Consider the following 21,414-nt stretch of genomic DNA (forward strand, 5'->3'; position numbering starts at 1 on the left):
CGCTCTTAGTTAGAGCCGCTGTATCCAATGAAATTAAGTTGCGCTTCAGGGCGACTCCACTCGGACTCCATGCGCGTTCCCGAGCAACTTTTTCTTCATCTTGTTATGAGGCAAGGACTTTATGTGCATTATCGCCACCCTCTTACTGGAGGACGACTCTCTTTTTACAGAATATCCAATAAAAATCGACGTTGGTCCATGCGTCATTTCCAGCTTTGTAACTTGGCGCATGGTCAGAGCCGACTGGCGCTGGATCCGAACCCCAGTGTTCAAGATGGCGTTGACTATGAATTGGCCGGATTTACTAGCCTAGCCTCCACCATTCATTTGTATGGAGGGCGGGACTTAGTCACTCTCTCCAGTTATATATAATACCTCCATGCTCGTGACCCCCCTCTCTCAGACTGGCATTGTTGGCGGAGGGCGGCAGAACATGTCTTCTCTCATAGCTAGGCGACGTCATCACCAAAGGTACTCATGTCACTGCCAGCTTTTGACAAATGTATCTGATTGATTATTTTCCAATGAATAACTAGCACTCATTCAAGTTCAAGTTTATTGTCATGTACTCATGAAAGGATTGATCATGAATCCTTAAGACCAAGCAAGCCCACCTTAGCAGACACACATCAGAGGGAGAAAGGCAGACGAAAGAGGCTGACGAAACTGAACACAGCTTACAGGACTTTGATTGTATGGACAAATCCCCCCCTTCCTCATCGATCGTATAGGGCGCCCTGGTTAATAATTAAACACCTTTCATTACGTTGCTTTAAAATGACTATAATTATTATCACTAAGGATATTAGAATTGTTTTTATTGTCATATTATCCTCAACGAGTTGGAAAATCACTATACCTATCCTGTCGTTTAATTGGTGGATTTCTTTGACAGATTAGCAGTAACATTGCACTTTGATGGCCTTCTATGTTGATGAACACCTGCTGGAACAGCAACACTGTCAGACAGCAGCTCGTTTTCACCGTTTTTGGAACTCCAAATTCACCGCAAGCTTCTCACTCCCCTCTAGAAGAAAATCAATACGTTTCGGAGTGGGCTTGCTTCTGTTGGCCTGTGCTATGCTGATTGATCTGACTTGGCAGGGGGCTCAGCATTTCGGTGCGGGGGGGGGGGGGGGATCTGTAGCTGCCATAGCCCACAGCCTCAGTGGTGACCGTTTCTAGCAAGCAAGATGTTCCACTTCTTTCATTTCAAGTCTGACAAGTGCTTTATTCCCACCACGTGGACAGATAATAAACACCTCAAAGGAAGATAAGACAACAATAAAAAAAAGTCTGTTCTGGCGGATATGTAGTCCCAGATGCTCCGGGACCAAGGAGTGAATCGAGATGTGTTTACATAAGACACAAAGATGACGCTGCCAAATTGGACCAGAAATAGCAAACAGCCACACTATAATCACACTCTCATCAAGTGCCTCTCACGGCCGATTAATAGCGGCGCTGTAAACCGTTTTCACTGCTTACAAAACCACATTACCGGCTTTTTCGCGCAACCCCATCCCGATGGCCACTGTGGCAGGAAAAAGCTGGCATTACTGCAATTACTGATGCTCTTGTAAAATGCCGAGCGCCTCTGCTTGTTTTGTGTTACAGGCTAGTGCCGAGGCCGTCTGTTCTCTTTATCTGCAGACTACAGGGAGAGGGGAAGAAGAGCTCCAAAGTTGGATGGGCACGCATGCTCATCAAGATCACAGGGGGGCATTTGATGTATGCCCAAACACTTGCCACATGCATCTGGGTGGTCGTAATTAAACTTACACATTTTTTCCACTGTTAGTTTACGACTGCACAATGTCATCTGACACAGGAGAAGAGAGAGACTGGAAGGTTAGGAGGGGCTTGTTTCTCATTAAAATCATTTTCAACAGTCAGCGGTTTTTAAGAGGTGGAATTAAAATGTTATGGAAAGTTGAAGAATTGTAAAACAAATAGTGAGTCTCTGTCCATACAAAGTAGAAAGATGTGGTCCGCCTTCACCTCACCACAAGTCAAACTTTACCTCACATAAAACTTTACCTCTCATAAAATGACATGATATGACCGCCAGTTCCAGTCTCTCTTCTCCTGTGTCAGATGACATTGTGCAGTCGTAAACTTTACCTCACATAAAATGACATGATATGACCGCCACATGATGTTGCCTACTAATGCAATCATTTCCAATCCCAATTCTTGCAACTATAAGCGCTTTCAGATATAACCTCCGGAGTATATGAGGAGGTTTGTCAAACGGAGGTCCTACCCTTCGGATGATTCAGATATGATGCTAAACTGCGGACCTAATACTGACCTTACACGGACGTATGTGTGAACGACATACACGCACATTACAGAATCTCCGTGTGGTTGTCGAGTGAGGGGTGGGGGCTTGTAGAGTTCACAAGATGCTGAGACATGACGCAGATTATATGCGGCCGCTGCCTGTCACAGCTGCTTCTTGTTTACAAAATATAGCCTATCATTATGTAGGCTAAAGAAGAAGAAATCTATTGTGCAAAGGCTAATACTTGAAGTAGGCTAGTCACGTAAGTGGGCACTTGAAATTGACCTAGCCTACAGTATTTGTATGTGTGCTTCAAATAAACACATTTATCTGTTTTCAACGTTATGTACCAGAATTAGCTAGGCTATAGAACCCCAAATCTGGTTTGCGTTGGAGAGAGAGAGCATGCACCAACTTTATGGTAGGCTATCAGCCAATTCAGTAGGCTAACTCAAGACTCATACAACGTTTTTAAGCAACAAACAAAATACTAACATTAATAACAGTGAAGTTGTTCGTTTTTTCATGGTTTATTTTTTCCAAAAGCATCCTCTCCCCATGTGTAGCATTTACGTAAGGAGCTTGGAACAAAGTTGGGTTTTCTTCGTTTTCATTTTCTCTAGGCATATATGCTCAGCAAATATCAGCGAGCTCAGCAGGTCATGAAGGCTATCAATGAACAGAAAACCGTGTTGGCTAACAATTTATTAAATACTCCTGTTATTGTCGTCAACGACGTTGCTATAGGCTACTGCCTTTTCAGCGCCTTCTGCTTATGATGATTCAGTCTTCTGAATTCGTTTCTCCTTGCCATGCAGTTGTAGCCTAACGTGTCTCTAACGTTCCCTTCAGGTGTTCTATCAAAATGTTGTATGCCCTCATGGACAGTAGCTCCGTGATGTCTGCATCTTTCCAGGTTGGAGATTTTCTGGACAGCACTATGCCACTCCATCATAACACTGGCATTTAAGTCAGATCTAACCACATGGACGCATGAAAGAAACGTCACCAACACGCCCTCTCACTAGGTGTGATTTTAACCGAATGTTCTACTCCTCGTTCAGACACAGCACATTTACATAATGTCCGGAGGAAATACTAGGTCGGGGGTAGTATAAACACCGGGTGAATTCGGACTTCCATATGACCGGTTATGTCGTTCAGATATACGGCCCCACCGTTTAACATCGGCAGAACCTCCGGTCTTACACGTATGTCTGAAAGCGCTTTTTGTGTGTGTGTGTATGGAAATGTGACGGTTACAACACGTTATACAATACAACATTGATAATATTCAAATCAATATGATCAAAAACAAATAAAGACTACTATAATACACTATTGTATACAGTACTAAAGTCTATGAAACAGCACCTTCATCATGTCTATTACTTATTACAGAGTCCTGTTTAATGATTCCGTGGACTACTGGCTTCATTGGATGTGGCGAGTTTTTTCACATAAAATATTAAAATAAAATTAGCTGTTTTATTATGTCAACATACCTCAGTGTTTCCCATTCATTGACTTATTTGTGGCGGCCCACCACAGTATCAACAATGACCACCTCACAATGATTTTCTATGTTGTACTATTTAAATGGGATGAAATCCTTTCATTGTATAGCTATGTGCACCTTTGCGCAGTCTCTTCTTGTCTCTCTCTTTCTCTCAATGAACCTGCATGCATGTTTAAAGAAAACATTAACAATTGTTGTTGGCATCATAACAATGCTGCACAGATTTGTTTAAAACAGTTGCATTCAGGTTAACTCTGCAATCCCCCCTCCCTCATCGATCGTATAGGGCGCCCTGGTTAATAATTAAATGGCGCATCGAACCCGATGGTGAAACAACGACGACAGAGTCTTACATCAGGCATTCAGAACGTGACTTATTAAAACGATGTGGTCAGACTAGTCACAGTAAATACCTTACGAAATTCACATGTAAACCAGACGTCACTGCTATGTGGCTGACGATGACCATGACCAGAGCGCGAGCACCCGGAGCGCAGGCCCCGCGGCGTCCCGACGGGGATAATCTCTGCGGCCGAGCAGCAGCATCGGGCGTGCTCTCATGTGGACATCACGTCCAGCCGGAGGACAGCATTACGAAACGAGAATGTAACAATCAGGGTCCCGACTTCCCGCACGGTCTTTACAAGAGCGGCTCAAGCAGATGGCACGGCCTCGGGCTGAGCTTTGTTGTCCGGTGCAATGAGACGGAGAGAGAGAGGGAGAGAGAGAGGGAGGACAAAAACACAGACTGTAGATTGAAAACGACTGAAACGATTGAAATGACTGAGAATAATGCATTGAAGGAGTGATAGATAGATCACAACAGGAGATGTGGGAAATAGAGATGTGAGATAGAAATAGACGGAAATGGGGATTGTGAACGATAAAGTTAGAGTGTGTGTGTGTGTGCATGAATATGTGTGTGTATGCTTGTGTGTGTGTACTGTGTGTGTGTGTGTGCGTGCGCGCATGTGTGTGTGTGTGTGAGAGAGAAAGATAGCGAGCGGGAGTAATGTGATTTCACTGGTGCGGCCGCAGAGGGCCTCTGTTAAGTCCATTATCAGATCTCATCTGACACCCCTGTGGTCACTGAGATGGACTCGGGAAGAAGAGACTACACTGACACTGGGGGGTGGGGGGGGTGGAGGTAGAGAGCAGTGGCAAGATCTAGCTGTAACAGGCTGACACTTTAGAGGATGGTTTGAAAAACAGGGGGGGGGGGGGGGGGGGGGGGCGGGTAACAGAGATGGCTCTTAAACCCCCCAATAAGGGACACAGTCTGCTCCATCTCACTGAAATCTGCAGACGGGTTGGAGATAGATGCAAACAACAGTACACAGACACACACAATAGAGCAACCCTTCACCCAACAGGTAGCTGTTTTGCTGTGTGCCTTTTTCTCACACTCACCTGTGGGCCCTCACTCTCATTCACACACAAACGAAACCGGAACACATTTAGAGTTGGCCCTTCTCACACACACATACACACACACACAGACATAGAGACACAGACACACACTGTAATAAGTCTTAAGTCCTAAAAAAACCTAGTTCCACTGTCCGGTGAAATACCATCTGTGTGCTGAAAGGGTCTCTGAGTGGCTATTTTGTCTGTTTTATTGTCTAATGTGGTAAAGACAGAGAACTGAAGCGAACAGAGACCCTCAGACAGACAGAAAGTGGAGATGACACAATTAGCTGCTCCATACTGCAGTCCGGGGACCACTGGCTTTATAGGATGGGCTTTCTGGCTTTCTCTATGAATGTGTGTGTGACAGAGAGAGAGTGTGAGAGTGAGAGAAATTGTTGGGTAAAACAGTTTTTTCACACATGCCCCAGACACCTAACACTGATTAACAGTTTTAACCTTGTCAGATCTGTTGTCATTTACAGGACCAAAATAGCACTGTGATATCTGAAATCCAGGATGTCTTCTCCACTCACGCATGGCTAAGTATCTCATTGAACTTTCTCTTAATTACATGCTATCCTCTTCCTTTGGCTTGACCTTCCTGAGCACTGGGATGTCTTTCAGAGCACACATCCCATATGGGATCACTATGGACTGGAACCAGAGCTTCCCGGTCTTTTCCGTCCCCAATGATTATAAAAATATACAGTATTTAACTGTATGTAAAAAGTATAGGGCATGTATCAAGAGTAGAGAACAAAATAACAGGCAAATGGTACTATCATATTACATTTCAACAGTGAAACTGTATTTACTCTATCCCTCTCACACAAGCACATGTAACTCTGACTGTGCTACCATCTTAGTCCGACTTTGAATCCAGAATTTTTTTTACCTAACTGACATGTCTATCTATACTAGCCTACATCGGGCACACCAACAATTGTGTGGTATGAGCTCTGTTGAACCTTGAGTCCAGAAAGTGTTGTGCGTGGGTGTTTTGTCCTCCTCTCCAGAGACTGGCTAGTTTTTCACCGTGGGAACTCTAAAGGAGTACCAATTCAAGAGAACACCACCGGTGACAGGGAGACTACGGTGTATGTGTGTGTGTGTGAGTGAGTGAGTGAGAGAAAGAGAGTATTTTTAAGAGAGGAGTTGCATTTCGGTGGATGGGAGAGTTGTTTGTGTGTGTGTGTGTGAGTGTGTGTGTGTGTGTGTGGTTTTGTCTAACAGTGGTAGCCACCTGAGATGTCCACAATTACTGTGCCCATGATCCATGACGCTACCCATACAAAAAAGCCAGGTATCATACACTTTTAGGCCCATGTCATGTAGCTCCCCATGACAACCCCATGGGTCTATATGATGACAAATTAACAGAATAACAACAACAATTCTTCAACAAATATAGTATACGATAGTATTTCAGCAAAAAATACTATCCAGAGAAAAAATACTATTCAGAAAAAAAAGTTATCTCTGCAGTGTTTGTTAGACGGACCACAAATAGACAAATAGAAAACAGCATAATAAATTGATATAAGAAATCATACACACAGCACACAGCACACCGTAGAGAAAGTATCTGCAAAATAGAGCTTTTGCCCAAACAAACTGCATGGCTTTTATGAGCAGATTTACAGAAAAAGGTGGCTTGGGCGCTGATTGATTCAGTGATAAAAAGGTTTTTCACAAATATCTCAGAAATTAAAAGTTTTAGGGCCTATGTTTCTTCATAACACTAATATAAATGTGGTATTTCCGCATCTTTTAAGCCGAAAACCAACTCTCTGCGACCTTCAGGAGCCGACATACAGAAATCCAGGTCTAAAAAGTGGCCGTGGCCGTTTCAGGGCCTTCCCCCACCTAATTGTTTGGGCTCCTTGCATTTTTTTCTTTATTTGGCCCTAAATGCAGGGATTAAAGTGAAAAAAAATCGTTTGACTGAACTTTTTTCAGGCCATAAGTCATACGTTCTTCATATATACCTATAGAGATAGCACCCCTTTTGCGGTCGCGACCTATTGGTTTTTAATGTACAAAAAGATGCAAACAGCAAAGTAAAGGGAGTATTCGCCTTATTCACACGACGGCCATTGTTTAAACCAAAACGAGGCTACAGGGTACACTTACTATATAATTAATGCCACCTACAGGCAGTGTTGGGCAAGTTACTTCAAAATCGTCAAAGTAATTTGTTACATTATAATATTACTGTCTCTGAATTGTAAGGCATTACACTACTATTGTATTACTTTTAAGTTACTTTTACCAGAATATCTAGAAATATGGATTTGGAATTCTAAATGCAGTTTATTATGCTCAATGCAGCTCATTGCACTTCTAATGGAGGGCGATGTGGTATAACATAATGACTAAGCTAGGCTTAAGGCTAACAACAGTAGAATGCAATAGGCGCAGTGATGGCTCACGATGCAATACAAGGAACAATCATAGCCAGAATTTTGTTAAAAGCAGACAAAAGGTCGAAGTCTGGTCAATTGTGATAGAAATGCTGTAACTTTAGGCTTAGGCCTACTCATTAAAATCAACAGAGAGCCCACTACCTGTATATTGTAACCCAAAACTTGTCAAGATAGGCTACACAGTGCCGCTGCTGGCCATTTTGGTGCCCTAACTGGTGAAATACAGTATTAACCCAAGTATGTCATCATATGGTCAACTATAAAGATGTAGGCTAATCTGCCTGTTCCCAGGGATGGGTAGTATTTCTGAAACATGTAATATGTAATTCAAATACAAAATAGTATTTTGTCATTTGTATTTTATTTGGTTGAAGGAAATGGCTCTGTATTTTGTATCAAAATACTTTATTGGTGTGTATTTTTGTATTTTAGAAATACTGCAAAATACTATATGTGAAACACACTAAAAAAAGTAGATACTACACACAGGTGTAATGAATAATTGGTAATTAGGCAACAATGGTTTATTTTTATCGCAATCAGCTAATGTGAGAACAGCTGTGTTCAAAGACACTAACAGCTTTTCAGTGACGGCTATTGTTGAAGCATCAGCTCTGGTCTGAAGCACTGGTGTGAAGTCGTACGCAAGTAAAGATGAGCAAGTTTACCTGTGCAAGTTCACATAAGGGCACCGACAAAGGCAACCATGTCCTATTGTCTCCATGCCAATCTTTAACAGAAAAAATGTCAGATATCTCAAAGAAACCACAATGACATCAATAGATGGTAAGGTGTTGAGTGTGTTTGAATTCCCTTCCTTGTAGCATCCATTTCTGCATTCTACAGTGGGGACAAGTTCACCTTGTTTAATTAAATAACAATTCTATTTCCTTATTAGCTGCATACTTGAGGTTGGAGATATTAAGGCATATCAAGTTTCTCACATACTGGAACTTCAAGATACATAGCCTTATGATTTTCTTATTCAGTTCTGCACTGGACTTGAATTACGACACGCTAACCATCGCAAAGTGTTCTGATGCTGGGAACAGGCAGGGATGGGCAAAAATACATCAGAATGTATTTCAAAATAAAATACCTAATACCCTCATTTTTAATGTATCAAAATAAACTACAAAATACAGTAACCATATTATGTATCAAAATAAAATACTGTATTTTTGTATTTAGAAAATACTCAAAATACTTTTTTCAAGGAAGTATGAAAGCACTGCAAAAAAAGCTTTTTAATATCCCAAACATTTAGCCTATTAAAACTATATAGTAAAAAACAATACAATTTGGCCCGTCATACCAAATAGTATACCGTATGCAAGTTCATGTAGTGTGATCAGAAGAATAATTCAAGAATTTACATTTACATTTAGTCAACTAGCTGATGCTTATCCAAAACGACTGACATAGCTTACAATTAACCACATTATAATCAATAGGCCAAAATCATAATTGTGTATCTGTGCCGAATTTCGTAATTCAAGTCCAGTGCAGAACTGAATAAGAAAATCATAAGGCTATGTATCTTGAAGTTCCAGTATGTGAGAAACTTGATATGCCTTAATATCTCCAACCTCAAGTATGCAGCTAATAAGGAAATAGAATTGTTATTTAATTAAACAAGGTGAACTTGTCCCCACTGTAGAATGCAGAAATGGATGCTACAAGGAAGGGAATTCAAACACACTCAACACCTTACCATCTATTGATGTCATTGTGGTTCATTGAGATATCTGACATTTTTTCTGTTAAAGATTGGCATGGAGACAATAGGACATGGTTGCCTTTGTCGGTGCCCTTATGTGAACTTGCACAGGTAAACTTGCTCATCTTTACTTGCGTACGACTTCACACCAGTGCTTCAGACCAGAGCTGATGCTTCAACAATAGCCGTCACTGAAAAGCTGTTAGTGTCTTTGAACACAGCTGTTCTCACATTAGCTGATTGCGATAAAAATAAACCATTGTTGCCTAATTACCAATTATTCATTACACCTGTGTGTAGTATCTACTTTTTTTAGTGTGTTTCACATATAGTATTTTGCAGTATTTCTAAAATACAAAAATACACACCAATAAAGTATTTTGATACAAAATACAGAGCCATTTCCTTCAACCAAATAAAATACAAATGACAAAATACTATTTTGTATTTGAATTACATATTACATGTTTCAGAAATACTACCCATCCCTGGGAACAGGCAGATTAGCCTACATCTTTATAGTTGACCATATGATGACATACTTGGGTTAATACTGTATTTCACCAGTTAGGGCACCAAAATGGCCAGCAGCGGCACTGTGTAGCCTATCTTGACAAGTTTTGGGTTACAATATACAGGTAGTGGGCTCTCTGTTGATTTTAATGAGTAGGCCTAAGCCTAAAGTTACAGCATTTCTATCACAATTGACCAGACTTCGACCTTTTGTCTGCTTTTAACAAAATTCTGGCTATGATTGTTCCTTGTATTGCATCGTGAGCCATCACTGCGCCTATTGCATTCTACTGTTAGCCTTAAGCCTAGCTCAGTCATTATGTTATACCCCATCGCCCTCAATTAGAAGGAATGAGCTGCATTGAGCATAATAAACTGCATTTAGAATTCCAAATCCATATTTCTAGATATTTTGGTAAAAGTAACTTAAAAGTAATACAATAGTAGTGTAATGCCTTACAATTCAAAGACAGTAATATTATAATGTAACAAATTACTTTGAAATGACAGTAATAAGTAATACATAATACATTACGATTTTGAAGTAACTTGCCAAACACTGCCCCTGGCACTTTCATTTCTTTACACCATGGCTTGTTAGTTCTCCCCCATTTCCAACAGCTGCCCATCTCCATTTATTTTTTAGCTTTTGACACCTGCCTTCCTTTAGCAACAACGCATCCATGACAGCTAGTGGCCTTGCCAAATAGACGCAAATTACGCTAATATGCGAGGTTCTGGTAGGCATACTGGTTATGGTTTTGTGCTATAAATTAATAATATTTTATAGCAAAGTTTTAAGTTGACTATTTTGATTGCATGGTTATTTTTTGTCAACATACACTCACAACCTACTGTCGTTATAAGTGAGGCCTAAAGCAAAATAGGCTACAAGGCTGTCTGTGCGTCACAAACACGACTGACCCCCTTACTAAACAGTTCGCGATGAAGACAATATTATTATTATTTTATGTTAACACGCTGTCAAAACCTTCCGAGGTCCAAAATGAATGACCTCCCCTGACAAGAGTTCGCGATAGTAAGAAATTGTCTACATTGATGCACGAAAGAACAGCCTAGGCCTACGCTTCTTCTCCGAATTCGCACATAGAGCTCACAATATCATATCCAAAAAAGTTAAACGGATTTGCCAACCTCATCAGCTGTCTCGATTGTGTCACTATAATCCAACTTTTAGACCGTTATTAGTCCTCCATATGTGTTCTTTTTTTTAAGCAAACGCCCCAGGCCAACGAGACAAGCGTGTAGCTACAACATAAACAAAGCGGAACTCATGGCTGAGGTAGGCTAGGCTATCTTCTTGAGCCGTCACTGATTGAGACACAGAAAGTTCTCAAGAACACTATTAGCAGCTAGGTCTTTAAACATTTATCATCACACACATTAATTCATCGGACCTAATATTTGTAGTTGCCTTAAAAAAAGGAAAAGAAAAGGTGATAGCCCCCCCCCCCTCCTCCTATTTTTTTTTCTCATCGGATCTGCATCGATCTCAAATATGACATTTCTAAAATCAAATTGACGGAAATCCGTCCTACGACGGAGAACTTTAATCCTTGTAAATGAACAGAAAAACATTGGCTCAAATATTAATCATAATTTGCAGCCTTGACCCCATTTTTGCCCCAAACTGACCAGACTATAAGGTCTGCCGCATTATTAAACTGCCATTGACCTCTGAAGTTCGCCTACAAAAAATGGGCAAAGATAGTAGCTTTTTGTAGGCAAACTTCAGAGGTCTATGGCTGAGAAATAAAACAAGAAATTTACCACGAGTAACTACAACATGTGGCTAAAAAGTCCAAGCTCTTAGATATAACTAATATGTGGCTAGCTCTTTAAATACTAATATTTTTCAATTAACACTAGGCTTGGGTATCGAATATCGAGTATTGGTTGGAACCGGGACTATCTTTGCGATTTTCCCGGAATCGTTCAAAAGTTTAAATTTCGATTCCTAGTTTCGATTCCCAGTCCGCCGACCGGAAAAAGAAACGGCTAAACACCAAGATGACCCTGAAGAAGCGCCTAGTTCATAGAATTAAAATTCATGGAGAAGGTCAGACTATTTCATTCAGAAAGCAGGGTTCCCGCGGATCCTTAAATACAACTGAATTTTCGAAAGAGAGGTATTAAATGTGCGTATGGGACCGCCAGCGAGTGCAAGAGAGCGAGTGATGTCTCAATCCAGTTTCGTGTATTTAAAACGCAAATGTGACTAGGCTATTAGGCTACGGGAGGAAGTGTAGTGGTTGCAGAGTGAAGATGTTTTTCACGGGTGTGGTTAAAGGTGTGAAAACGGTAATAATACAGTAGGCCTATGTACAAAATAATTTGCCTGACGTTTTCGTGGTGTAGCTGAGGCCAGAGAGATATACAGGTAGCCTACGTGGAATGAGGAAGCCTACGGGAGAAAGAGCGATAGGTTGGCCATACGTTTGAATTTTGACATTTGGATTTTAAAAGCCCTGTCCGGCGCAGCCTCAAGCCGGACGCTCATTTGTTCTCCTTTGGAGTTGCGCTTGACTGCTGGTCAAATTATGTGCAGTGCTTCGCAATCAGGAGGAAATACTGTAGGCTATAGCCTATGTTAAGTTGATCTGTTTGCATCTTTCCAGCGTGTGTTGCTGGCCTAGCCTAGGGAAGAAAATATCTGTCTAAGTTATAATAGCCTACCTGTAATATCTGCCAGCAGCTTGCTTGCCAGCGTTTCCCAGTAGCCTAGGCTAGGCGTATTTTTGAATGTCGGCGACTGGCTACATAAAAAAGAAACGTGCGTTCATAATACGTGCGTGCTTCAGATGAAACCAACAGTTTTCAGCAGGATCATGCGAGGAGGACCTGTCTCTTAATTAATTTTAAACAAGTCAATGGTTTTACAATGTTTCAGTCAAGCTTTGGTTGGTTTAGATACAACTGGAATGCAAAATGTAAAGTAGTGGATTAACTTTAATTTGCTGTGCTGCATATTGGACAATAGATGCACATAGTAAATTATATAAAGTAGGCTTATTAAAATATGTAAATAGCTTAGTCTAACTTTGAAAAAAATATTGAAGGGAATCCAGTCCAGTGCACATGTCTTTGGCAAGTAGCCTAGGCTACTACAGACACAGGTGAAGAACAGTCAGCCTCAGCAGAAAGCACAACCAAATATGTACAGCCAGCTTCAAAAGCAAGCAGCCCAGACCGTAAAATTGGGCATTTATAGCTTTGAAGGTAATTCACACACAATTATTTTTCTTTCGCCAAAATATATTTGGTAACTTCTGTAGACATCCAAAATGGGGTGGGGGTTAAAATTAGTAGAAAAAAAAAACTATTGCACAAACAGTCATTTATATCTTTTTGCCGTGGTATAGTCTTAAGTTTCATTTAGATGTCTTGAAAGGTCTTAAAAGTCTTTAAATTTGCACTTGGAAAATATGCAGATACCCTGAGAAAGACCGTTGGTTTGCTAGCTCATTTAAAATATCCTAAACTTTTTTTGACCCTGCCTCTTAAAAAAATCGGAATCGAGAATCGTTAGGAACCGGAATCGAAATAAGAAATCGGAACTGGAATCGGAATCGTTCAAATTCAAACGATACCCAACCCTAATTAACACTGAATGTATAAGTAGGTCTTCCGAAATAATAAGAAAAAAACCCTCTGCAAACACCAGAAAGAATATTTTGAAGATCAATACACAAAACAACACTGTGATCTTTTTAAATATGATTACCGGTACTGTATGTTGTTACATAGTCATAAATATGGACATGACAGCTTCATAGAGATATTATATAAGTTTGTCAACATCTTATTATATTTATGTATTATTGTATTTCGCAGATGCTTTTGTCCAAGCAAATATTGATATTATTTTGAGTAAGAGAAGGACAACAGAATATACTCACAGGTGCAGGCTACAATTGCAATTCAAAACACGTTTGGTCAGATTCAGCGTTCTGCTCCTGAATTCATCCTCTAGCTCTCTGCTCTGTGTGAGCTCTCAAAAACAAGTGTTCAATACGGACTCTGCAAACAGGAAATACAGTCGTTCGGGCCATAAACCAAGTCATAACCCATTCCAGCCAACCAGAGAACACACTGCTTCAGGAGCATGGCAAGAAGGGTGTAATGAGATTGACTGTTGAGCTAAATATTTTGGCCATAATCGAGCCAGAGTGGCGGTCTCCAGCCCTTTTTGATATCTCTCTTTCATCCGACCACTGGCTACGCCCCAGTTCTGCCAACCACCATCATCCTGCACTGACCCTAAGCTGACCTCAGTCTATAGGAGTCAAGCATGGGCAATACATAATTACTGAAACTAAGAAACAGACACCAGTGCAGATAGAGACACATCAGAAGACGGGTGGACAGAAAACAACAAAGAAGGAGTAGATCAAATAAGAAATCTAGTCAACTGCATGTCAAACAGAGGAAAACCAGAGCAAACCAGAGAGATTTGAGGAGCGAGCATTTTTAAAGTGAGAAATGAGAAGCACAAAGCTGTGGAGAGGAAAGAGGAGTGCCAAATCAGGGTAAACCTACTCTAATGCTGATGGATGGCAACCAATCAATCCTCCATCCATCATTCCATCTCTCTATCCCTCTACCTTTCTATCCTTCCTTCCTCTGCATTTGTGATTTCTGTGGCCTTCCGACAGGCCATGCACGCCACTGCAGAAGCTGCCAAGTTAGCAAAGGGGTGTTAGCGCAGCACTAATCCAAGCCAGGGGTTTGTTTAATCTGGGAGGTCTTTGGGATGCTGGACGATGGCCGTCCAAAAGGGAGATAAAACAGAGGCAAGGCACGGGCCTTTTTTGATGCTTACTTGGTATTTAATTACTGAGACAGCTGTAGGGGGACAACATTTTGTTGCAGCCCCTCTTCATGCAAGAGGTGTGGAAAAAAGTGGTGCCCCAGCCCATAGATGTGATATGTTCTTTCGTTAACTTTTTTTGGCTGAGAAGTCAAGTTAAGTCACTTTTATTTATATAGCGCAGAAAGAGCATCTCTGTTCACACAAGCTGACATTATATTGATATTTGTTAACAACTGTTGCACAACCATGTCTTAGGGAAGTCAGAGTCTATTTGTAAATTCCACTGTTACAATGAACAAAAATAATTCAAGAACAAGAATAAGAGAAAGAAAATAGTAGAAAACAATAATTCATTAATTAATCATATATCACTGTAACAGAAGAAAAAGGAAAATAAAAAAACTTTAAGGAAATGTTTTACTAAATTTCTGACACTTTTGAATCTTTAAAGGCAGACATGAGGTGTTCTACTCTGTGGCGATGCTGTTGCCATGGTGAATGCCCTAGTATTTCTTAGCCCATGAATCAGGGACTGAACAGGGTCATCGGAAATATTTTCTGGCACAAACGTACTACAGACACTAATGAACTCATTAAAAAGTTAATCATAGGACATTTTAGCAAAGCCCCAGATGTCAGAAAAAGCAGAACCAAAATGCAGCCCGACCGACTCCCTTTCGGAAACAGCACCTCTCACTTTTCCATCCTGCTAGGAAGGCCTGGAAGCTCTTTTGAGAAAGCAATGAAAGGAAGGGGTCACTGGAGCACACAGATGTTGAAGTTGCTTATTTTTTTCATCTCTGAACGGTGCAGCAAAAGACTAACGTTTCAATGGTTTACATCTTCATCAGAGTCCCTCTCTTCACCTTATTTTGTGACCATTCTACCATTGGACAGACCACCGCACCAATTTATATTCCTGTGAAGCCAAATCTACACACTGAGCCTGTAGCCTTCAGGCATGCGATGGTCATTTCCCTTCTCCAACGAGTAATGTCTGTACACCCAGAAGAAGCTTACTGTGTTACAGGCTCAGTAGCTGGGGATGTCTTGGGGCCAATCCCTTGAAGGATGCAATTAAAAGTTAACCTATGAGATGAACCGTGATGAAAGTCCCCTCTGCCCATTTGAAAGCTCACTGACCCGGATGGGACATAAACAGACTCAGGTTAAGGACGTACAGATTTGTTGGAGCGTATGAAACCCACTGGTCAAAACAAGAGAGAACTACAACAAGAAGCTTGAAACAATTCAGTGGTCATGACATTTTTCATCTCAACCATTTTGAATGCTGCATGAATGATGACGGACCAAGTCATACACCAACTGTCCAATTTTTAATCAGAGAAAAACCTAGATTACATAACAAAATATGGTTATGCTTAGTCCAAAACACAAGACAGGATAGAAAAAATAAAAATGTCACCATGATTAAGTAGCTCTTTGTTTAAGACCCATAAAAGGAAAGAACATTCACACACTTGTAGGCTCACACTTCTCCTTAAAGCACTCGTTATGCTCCTTAGAAATTTTAGGCGAATTACAAATGAGCTTGTATATGTTAGCCATGCCCGCCCAGAGTAACAAGATCCCAAAAAGCCATCTCAAACCATGTTGCATGCCGGAGCTGTAAAAGTGCAAACCAGGTTTTCAGCACCACTTGGGCACAGGGCAGAGAAGGCTGATTTTTAAAATGTGCAAATGAACAGGCATCTGGAGTTACAGACGACAGTAATGCTAAATAAGAAAGAGAGAAAATAGCTTGTGGCTAACCAGGCGGCACTAAATAGATCAGGGTAGTCCAGTAAAAGAGCCAGTCTAGTAAGTTAACCACAATGTGAAAAGTTGAATAGCCTCTAAAAGAGTGTGCCTACACTACCTGTCCTCTTCTTGAATTCTCCCATCAAGAGTCTTGGGTTCATATGAATATTTCATGTTTATGTATTACTGTGCCATGCCAGTAAAGCAATAAAATTTGCATCACCTAATGATACTGTGGATCAGGAGTGCTGTTTTTTTCTATGTCTGACGGGAGAGCGAGGATGCTCAGATCAGCATAACTGCATGGGAACAGCAGTGGCATGTGCTGTGTGCATGTGTTTTAGATCCCTAGCCCCTCTTACATTACCCACAAGTTATTGATAACATTAACAAGTTTGATCAATCATGTTCTTTTAAAACATTGCCTTTGACCAGGCGTTCTTTCGCCAATGCCACAGATATGCACAGACTTGCCGTCCAGATTAGACTAGGCACAGAGGCAGTCAATAATTTATTATTTGGTAATGTGATGGCCCCTTGCAGGCAAATACAGTACATCACCGTAATGACTTTCACTGAGGTAGGTTTGTCGTCTAAGCACCGCCATATTGAGCTATGGGATGAAATGGCTTAACGCTATGCAGGGCTACTGGTGAGAGGAAAGTGTTTGTCCTATGTCCACTATATACTGAGTTAAAGTTCAACTCTTAAATACAAGACTGCACTGAAGGTGTAGAATAGGTGTAGCCTACTCAGAAACCTTTTCTAAAGGTATGAAAGAGGAGGGTGTTAAGGAATGCCAGTGACCTACTGTACACGAAACACCAACAGTGGAACATGATGTTCAATACACCAAGAGCCATTTCCCCTAAAGTTTTGGTCTTTATGGTGTATGGACATGTTTGACATTTAAAAAATTCTACATTAATTAACTTCAAAGACCATATATAGGCAAACGCTTGACATTTAACATCCAATTACTCCAAATAAATTATGAGAACTCTTTAGTGATTCAAGCACAGTTTATGAAACAAATACCTCGGCTTGGTGATGCTTAGACAACAGTAATTTGTTTGTATAGTCCATTGGATGTTATGCTTTAAATAGGCAACCGATGGAAGTTTTAAATTGACTATGTATTTCAGTACAGTTGGGCGTGCTGTGTGAGGGCACATTTATATTTTGGTCCCCTTCAAATCATGTTCACAAAGCACTGAATATGAACTACTGTCCACAAACATTCTACCCTCCTATTACTGTATGTTGTGTTTGTCAAAATACATGTTAACTTTTCCCCCCTAAAATCTACACACACTGTTGCTGAATGTATGTACTGTATTTTTCTGTACACCTACTGATGTCTGCTGGTCAATGTGACTCAGACGCTTTCATTTGTTCTTGTCTGTGTAAACAGTTAACTTCACAATTGCATTGTTGTTATGACAGCTTTTAGTAAGTGGGACGTTGGACATCAGCATTGTCTCAAGCGAAACAAGGACAATAGATGAACTGGTGCAGGATTGAGAGCAGTGGGCCATGGATGCTAACTGCATGAAATTCTTATTTTACATGATGTTCTTCCAACTCCAAAGAGGCTCAGTCAATGGGTTGGTGCGACAGAAGCTGTAAGCTTTACATCATGGCTCTTTAAAACATATTCTGTCTGGTTGTAAAACAAGCCTGACCCAGTGTCACTACACCTGCAGACATAATCAAGATTTAAAGGATAATTCCGGTGTGATTTTGACCTAAAGTGTGTTGAAACATGATAACGAGTGTGAATGTATGTCTCATAGCTTACCTCGGCTTGCCCCCTGCACTCAGAAATCTGGCACTAGTTAGCCAATGCTACCAACACAGTGTTTCGTTGTGGTGCCTCGGGCATCGGCCTACCCATGCAAATAAATCACTGTTTTACACCATTTACGAGGCTCAAAGTAGCTCCATACTTCATTGGTAGACTTCCGAGGGCCTTGACATTTAAAACGAGACATAGAGAACTTTGAAAAAGCACTGGTAGTTTATTTACAAGACGATTTATACAGACAGTACCTTAAGGAATTTTACCGTTCAACGCCAACTTGAATTTAGTCACGATAAGTCGAGCGACGAGTACGAACGAACAGGTATAATAAGGGATCAGATTCCAAAAATAATTCCGTGAAAATGCATAGATTCCAGTTGCTGCTACGGAAGCTTATTTTTCCCCATAGACTTTGCATTAGCATTATGACATCATAAAGATTAGAATGCAATCAATCGCACCTGTGCTCTCACTTACTGCAGCAACTTCAATGGAACCTAATCCATTGTACTGGATAGCTCACTTTTCTCTTCCCCACTTTCATTCACTTCTTTTTCTTCACTTCATCCATTAAACTATCTGTCTATCAACATCTATTAAACTATCTTCCTATACACATCTATTAATTCACTATTAAATCATTTTACTATTTAAACTACTCAACTATTGATCTGTTCAGCCATTCCGACTGTCAGTTATCATCAGTTATGACTCCCGCCAACTGTTTTCTCTGCCTAAAACTGTTTCAAAATAAAAGTCCTCACTACAATTATTCCCTATTAAATAATTTAACCATTTAAACTACTAAACTATTTAACTATTCAGCCATTCCAACTGTCAGTTGTCATCAACTATGGCTCCCGTCAACTGTTCCTTTTCCCCATAGTCTTTGCATTGGCACTATGACATCACAATGGGCTAATTAAATTGATTTGCACCTGTATCAACTGCTAGCTGCTCAACTAGGCCCCATCAAAGAGCCAGTTAAACTGATTGCACCTGTATCAACTGCTTTCTGGTCAACTAGGCCAACTCTCTCTGTCTCTCCATTCTACAAGGATATAAGGCACATTCCATCTAACTTTCTATCCATTCATCCTCTTCAAACCATTCACTCATCCACCCATTAAACTATCTACAGTATCAACATCCATTAAACAATCTGCCTATCAACATCCATTACACTATCTACATTCAACTTTTAAACTTTATACTCTGTCTCAGGCTTTAAACAATCTGGCTCTCTTAAGACTACAGATCATGTTTCTTTTTTTTTCCTCTGCCCACAACTGTTTCAGAAATAAACGTCCTCACAATTCACTATTAAATAATTTAACTATTTTAACTACTTAACTATTCAACTGTTCAGCCATTTCAACGGTCAGTTGTCATCAACTATGACTTCCTCTGCCCACAACTGTTTCCAAATAAAAGTTTGTTTTGCATTTTTATGTTAATATATGTTTTGCATTTTCATGCACAAGTAATTAGTTGATTACTCTAGTTGACGTTCATTGCCTTAAGTCACGTTAAAAATACTCGAATTGGATATTCGTTGTAGCTTAAATTAAGTAAATAAATTACAAATGTCAAGGTGATTACTTTCCTCAAATATTTAGTTTGCCTTTTGGGGTTTTCAGATTGAGCATCTGAAATGTAAAGTTGTCTTATGCCAGCTGAAAACGTTAAAGCCACCTAAATCTATAGGGTAATTTTACAAGTCATGCTGTTAAACTTGACTGCAGAGGCACATTGCTGTAGCAGAATCAACATAATCACGCTATTCATATTGATGATCGTTTTTCCATAGTCTGTAGAATGTAGACTTCCAGGTTTTACACATGTTCTCAGGTGACCAGTAGGCTATTGGAATGGATTACAACTCCAATAATATTCTGAAGAATCATGGAAAATATCGCAGGCCCATAAGCAATGATTCCTAGGCTTTTGCAACCTCACTCCTCCATTGTAATAAAATATTTTTCCCGGTGACGTTTCCAATTTTATAATCAGAATAGGCTAATGTGCTACATATCGACCCAGCAGCCTGAATGTTTGTGAGTCCGAGAAAAGACTGACAAGGACATGTGGATTATAGCTCGCATAACGATGGGTTTATGATATAATTGCAGCCAAAAGGGTGCATGGAAGCCTCGTATTGAGTCATCTACAGACTAGCCGTGGGTTATCCTATTGCAGGGTCGCTGTAGGCTGCTACGTTGGACAATAGCCTAATAGACTGCAGAAACAACGTTTCTTTCTGCCATCCCCTGATAGCTACACCAGCTTTAGATGACGCCGGTTAAATTCATTGTTGAATGACACAAACGCATAAAACGCAAGTTGTCACTGCTTTTGAATCGCAGTTGCAAACTGAACAAAGACAAAATGGTATTTACACCCACCTTTGTCATGTCGCGACAGCGCGGAGATTGATTGAACTGCCGTTATCCTCAGCGGACGGCTGGGTTTGTGGTTGTCTCACCGGCGTCCTATCTGCAGTCAAACCTGAAATCTCTCGACTTTCCCCGTTCAAACTACTGTTAAAGAACAACGAGAGTAGAGGACTTTTGGAGGGCTACAGGCTACCTACGCGCTACCGAAATAGCAGGATTGGACAATTGTCTTGCGGGAGGCGACAGCGTCTCGTGTGAGCTACAGTGCGTTGTGCTTGCCAGGTCGGCACTGTCAACGGTGCTCCAAGACTCCTCGTGCGCAGACAGACTGGCATGCCTCCCCAACCGTTTTTTTAGCCTCTGCGCGAGCACACACACACACACACGAATGAGAGGAGGGGGAGTCGACGGCAGTGCATTAAAAAGCCGCGATTATTAAATTGGAGATTAGAAACTAGAGACCAGGGGTCGCGGATCGGTTTTTATAGCACATCTTCAGGGTTATGAAGTGCGCAGCACAACGGACTACGTGCTTTACTGTACAGCGAAGGCAGGAATTCTTTCGGGACACAATGGACCACTGTGGTGCGGTCAATTTGCGTATATCACTCAAGAACCTGTCCAGCAAGTCGTGCGCTCGCCATGCATGAACCATATTCGATCATGGGCGTAGATTTGCGTAGGGACTTGGACGTGTCCACACCAATGTCAAATGACGACTGAAATGTCCCCACCGAAAAA

At 40.8% G+C, this 21,414-nt stretch overlaps 1 protein-coding gene across 1 annotated transcript in view; it reads right to left on the bottom strand.

Moving 5' to 3' along the window:
• The window catches only part of gal3st3 (galactose-3-O-sulfotransferase 3), a 44,630-nt gene extending 23,427 nt beyond the window's left edge, over positions 1 to 21,203 (bottom strand). Inside the window, exon 1 of the mRNA XM_076288897.1 lies at positions 20,683 to 21,203. The gene's annotated coding sequence lies outside the window, so the exon portion shown is untranslated. The remainder of the gene's footprint in view (positions 1 to 20,682) is intronic.
• Between the last annotated feature and the right edge of the window lie 211 nt (positions 21,204 to 21,414).

The sequence above is a fragment of the Alosa pseudoharengus genome, unplaced genomic scaffold (genome assembly GCF_046254945.1).
Source record: "Alosa pseudoharengus isolate Yale_2024_CS ecotype anadromous, Long Island Sound unplaced genomic scaffold, YU_APseudo_1.1 YU_APseudo_1.1_scf_17, whole genome shotgun sequence".
NCBI lineage: Eukaryota > Metazoa > Chordata > Actinopteri > Clupeiformes > Clupeidae > Alosa > Alosa pseudoharengus.